Source organism: Tenrec ecaudatus, chromosome X (genome assembly GCF_050624435.1).
Source record: "Tenrec ecaudatus isolate mTenEca1 chromosome X, mTenEca1.hap1, whole genome shotgun sequence".
Classification (NCBI taxonomy): Eukaryota; Metazoa; Chordata; class Mammalia; order Afrosoricida; family Tenrecidae; genus Tenrec; species Tenrec ecaudatus.
In genome coordinates, this window is record NC_134548.1 from 125142032 (window position 1) to 125147645 (window position 5614).

At 37.2% G+C, this 5614-nt stretch overlaps 1 pseudogene; it reads right to left on the reverse strand.

Moving 5' to 3' along the window:
- Window positions 1-1849: 1849 nt before the first annotated feature.
- LOC142433697 (non-histone chromosomal protein HMG-14 pseudogene) lies at window positions 1850-4779 on the reverse strand (annotated as a pseudogene).
- Window positions 4780-5614: the final 835 nt, after the last annotated feature.

The window sequence follows — 5614 nt, forward strand, 5'->3', positions numbered from 1 at the left end:
ACTCTGCGCAGGAGAGGTCCCCAGGAGTCAGCACTGAAGAGAGACAACTAACAAGTTCAGGAAAAGGGGCTTTGTCATAGATCTTGGTCAAATTTCTTTTAGCTACTTTGCTTTTGTTTGAGGGTATAGACTATATGAAATAGCAATAATAAACATATTCAATAAAGCATCATAGCAACAGCTCACAATATTTGTTTAGGGGAGCATAGCAGATACATAACATTGGGTTGAGAAGAATAAAGAAAGAATGAAATACTCAGTAAACATAAATAGAGAAAATGATGGAAGACATTTGATTGAATTTAAATTCTCAAGGAATAAAAAGCACACATTTTTCATTATAATCTCTTTATCTAGAAAGATATGTTAAATATAAATGATCAGAGTTATATGCTTTTTTCTCTCCCTTTGACCAGCAAGCCTTTTATACATTTCTAAGAATAAATGAGATAATAGAAAAAATACTTTATAATCTTTTGTTTTCATGAAAATTAGTCCTATGAAACAATTAGATATTAGGTAAAGGAAAAATGAGTTCAGTGTCCAAATGAGGCCGAGTTCAGCCACTTAAGTTTTTTTCTTTTTTTCTTTTCCTATGTTTCCTCTCAGGGTTACTACTCTGCTCATTTTAGTTGAGAATCTTCCAATCAACTGGAGGCGATTTCTGGTTTACAGTGTTTCCAGAAATTTTGGAACATGATTTCCTTTCTAGAGCAATGTTTCCTGAACTGGTCAATACCACGCCCTGCGAGAGGGAGGTGGGTGCTGGAATGATTCAAGGGTAGGGAGTATGGTTTCAAAAGCAAATATCTACACTTTATCCTAAACTGTCTCTAATTGCCAGGGGGATGCTGAGTTTGTTTGCTTTTTCCTAAAAAGAGGGCAATAGAATAAATACATGTGGGAATTTATGCTTTAGAGCACGGATCAGCAACCTTTGGGAGAGTCAATCCTGTCCCTCACAACAATTTAAAAGTCTATTTGAGAGCTATAAATGTATTTTACAAACGCATACAATCACCATTATCTGAATAATATCCTGCAGAATTTTTCAAGTTTACTTCAAACCACATGGCTCTCACACCACAGTTTGCCTATGATCCCTGCTATAGATGATTAGATGTGTCATAGAGAACATTCTAGTGAATGCAGTTTTTTCATTCATTTTCTTGTTGCTGCTTAGACAACACACCAATTCAACAGATTCTAGATGTAAAATTTAGTGACATGTATTACATTTTTGAATTGTGCTCCAATTTCACCGCTCTTTTCTGAGCTGTTCCTCCCTTATTAACATATATTCATTGCCTCCAATTCTTTCTATCTAATCATTTGAGTTGCTGCTGTCCTATAGAGAGATCTCAAAGAGCATACTGCTCAAGACAGACATTCTTTGTAGTTAAACTGAACTTTTGCTTTGTTTTGGGACCTAAAGCTCTATTTTTGTTTTCAAGTTTCAGACTCAGAGATGATCTTAAGGCAATAGCTTCAGGGACTTGTCTAACCTCAATGGATCCAGAAATACCAGAATCCATAAAAGCATTTAAAATTCAGTTCCACATAGCTCCGCTTTTGATCAGGATTCATTTTTCATCAAACTATTCAGTAGCTATAGTGGCAGTGGGCAAATCTAGTTATAGTGGCAGTGGGAAAATCAGATGTCGTGACAAAGGAGGCAGTTGCTGATGGGGGCAATGAGTAACATCGACACACCTTGGATGGCCTCTCGAAGGCTTTCAGGACTTCAGGTACTGTGCACTGAATTTAGAAGAGCAAAAGCACTGAGCACAATAAAAGTCATCCCAAAATCACCACCGGGTTTCATTTGGACAATTCCTCATGAATTCGTTCAGGCATAATTAAAATACTTATTCATCATCACTAGTTTCTTATTGTTATCTTTATACATCTGATCATTTAACCTTTGTGAATAAACAACTGAATAAAATCATAAGCTAATTTTGTGCCACAACATTGTAAGTAGTATTTATTCCTAACAATAAGATGCACTGAAAAAGCAGAACAATAACAAAACAGTTCACTGTAATTCTAATATATAATAAGTCAGGGACCACCTGCAACAGACAAATTTAGTGGGTTATCCCAGGAACCATGACCATAAATCTCCAAGCCACAGAACCAATAAGCAGTGTTATTCAGTAGATGTTTTGTTGTTGTTATACACCTTTTGTCTGTTACACGACTTTGGCTTATTTAACGTTTTTCAATGTACCATTTATTGGTTATAGTAATCAGCTGGGCAGCCCTAGCTTTAGTTAATGCCTTTTTTTCATCATCATAATCTGAAACTCAATGCACCATAAGCAATAACCAACCTCTCGAAACCAAACCCATTGCCTTAAGGTCAATGCTGACTCACAGCAACCCCACTGTGGGTTTCTGAGACTGTGACTGTTTATGGGAGGAGATGACACAGTCTTCCTCTCATGGAGTTGCTTGTGATTTTGACCTGCTGACAATGCGAATTGGAGCCCAACAGTTAACCTCTATACCACCAGGGCTACTAACCAAGACACTGATAACTGTGAATAAAATCCCCTCTATATTTGACTAGTCTTGCCTTTTAAAGTAAGGTCATACCATGTTTATCCTTGTGTGGTTGACTTATTTCCCTCAGCATAATGTTTTCAAACCCCAACCATGTGAAAATTTCTTATTGCCAGAGTAGTACCATATATACTCGAGTATAAGATGACCCGAATATCAACCAAGGCACCTAATTTTACCACAAAAACTGCAAAGGAAATGTGCGAAGAAACTTGGCTTATACATGAGGATATACGGTATTTCATTGTATATATGAATCACATTATGTTTATCCATTTATTGGTTGATGGGCAATTAGGTTGTTCCCACCTTGTGACTGGTGCTGTGGTGAACACTGGTCTACAAGTATAGGTCTGAATTTGTGTTTTAAGTCTTCTGGGTATACACTTAGGAGTGGCATTGTTGGTTCAAACGGTAGCATACTTTTAGGTTTTTGGGGGAAAAGGTCATAGCATTGAGAAACAATTTTAACAGGGTACTTTATATAAATTTGTGGTAGTTTTATAATTATTCATTTGAAAATTAAACTACTAGAAGACAATTAACACATGCCTGGAGCTTGAGCAAATACAATGAATGACAAGTAGACTTCATAAAATCTAAACTGTAACCTGGACCACCAAAGCAAAATGGAAAAGTACTCTAAACATATTGTTGTGGGTCAAAAAAGATCCACAAAAAGGAAGATCCATAACGATCCCTCCCCAACCAAAGACATACTGAAGTCTTACTGCCTGTAATTGACAATGAACCTTATTGGGGAAACTTTGATGATGGTATCAGTTGGGTTAAAGAGGTGAAACTGGAGGAGAGTAGTTCCTTGTCCTCTCTGTATGATACCTTGTCAAAGAGGAGACAGACATAAAGATAGGAGAGATCCCTATAGTATCAAAGGAATGCCACGGATTTTTAGCCTTCACTAGAAGCTAGAAGAGATACCAATTCTTCTTTCAGAACCTTCAGATTTGAGTTTTGAGCCAGCAGAAATAGGAAACAGTTAATTTACATATGCATGCATATTTTTTGGTAACTGACGTTTCGTTGGTTGGTGCGAGAACAAAAGAGAGACATTAGGAACAATCTGTACACAGTTCCTGATGTATGTGCTTAATGCACATAACCCAGTCCTAACATGGCAAGTAGAATTTAAATTCCAATGACTTTCCAACTTTAAATGTGGAGGTAATTTTTTAAAGAGCTTATAAAGTAGCATTATCTTCAAATGGTGATAAGCTATTACATCTTAATTCTCATTCATTAAAAATATAATGTCATACACACTGCACATTCAAATGTTCAACCCTTCACAGCACACAACAAAGTTATTAGGAAAACTGACTACCACCCCCACAGGTGGAACAGAAAGCACTCAGTTCCGACAAGAAAGCCATGATTACACATTAGTTTTTCAGAAACAAAATGTTAAATGTTCACCTCATGTAAATGCATGAGCACGACTCCAAATTGTCATTAAGTATGTGTTGTATTAGGGATACAAAAACATCCACCCCATCCCCACGGAAGGTTATGTTTACACTCAAGATAGACAAATCTTCCCACCAGTCAACATCCCACTGTTTTCTGGCTGTACTAACAAATAAACAACTAGGAAATGATTTCACGTCTTGAAGAAAGAGCATTCACACTAAACATAAAGTGTGATTTCCTCCTTCTTAAAATGTTTCTAGAGCTACTAATGGAGTTCAGAATGAAAAATAATATTTTGAAACTATCATAGTAACTGTACAATTCTGCTTGACGTGATTGAACTATGGAACTGATATATGTATTCACTCCCAATTAATAAAAAATTTTAAACTTGAATTTAAAAAATGGTTGATGAAAATAGTCCTCTGTATTGTACAAGAAGTGAGCTAACAGGGTCCTCTGATAAATCATGGCAGATAAACATGAATCAGACGCGGGCTCTTTCTCTCCTGCTTCATCAGAGGCTGGACTCTCCTCCTTTTCCGTTTCTCCATTTTCAGCAAGTGAATCTTTTTTAGTTTCTGGGTTAGTTACTTCAGCCTGTTTTTCCTTTGCTACCCTTTCCTTGTTTGCTTTCACTTTTTTGTCGGAAGACTTATTCTTTCCTGCTGCCTTTTGGGGGTTAGCCTCTTTTGAAAGTGCAGGCTTTGCTGACAGTCTCACAGATCTCCTCTGGGGCTCCTTCTTCACCGCCCCTTTCAGGAGCTGACCTTCCTTTGGCATGTGAGCTGTGGGGAGGGCGCTTGCTGGAAGCCTGGGGACCGCGGGGCACAGAGAACATTCTCAAAGCTGGATCATCTGGCCTCTGCTGCTCTGTCTAATTTTTATATTTTAAAAGTTACCCACTTTATGGTATTCTGTTACTGCAGTTCGGAGAAACTAAGACATGTAAGAGCTTTCTTTAAAGACAATGTAAACAGGTATAAGAGTGAATAATATGTAAACTCATAATAAACAAGTGCTCATAAATCTATCATTTCACATGGCTTGTTTTCACTGTATAGAACCCCTCACATGTATCAAATTAATGTCTCAGTTTTCTAACATTTCCAACCTTTGGGGCTCCCATGCTCACTTAATATCTATAGAACTCAAGTCTCTGAAACATGGGTTAAGGAGACAGTGGTTGGTATAAGATATGAAAACAATAATGAAGTATAATTTATCAAGGGGTCACAAGGATTGGAGGGGGTCTGCAGGAAGGGGAAAAAGAGGAGCTGATTCCAAAGGCTCAAATAGAAAGTAAATGTTTAGAAAATGATGATGACAACGGATGTACAGATATGCTTGATAAAATAGATGTATGGACCCCCCCCCCAAATGACTTTAGATGGAAGGAAATAGCTCAAGTCTGTAGTCTTATAAAATGTCCAGTATTTTCTTGTATTTCTTGGTTGCTGCTATTTACTGTGATTTTGAATTCTTGCTTCCACCTTAATTTTTCATTCACTTTAGCTATCATGATATCATTATTACTGGCAACTCAACTGCTCTCCCACTACAACTACTAACTCCAGGTACTGATATAGTGCACCCTGCATGACTCCTCAATGTACTA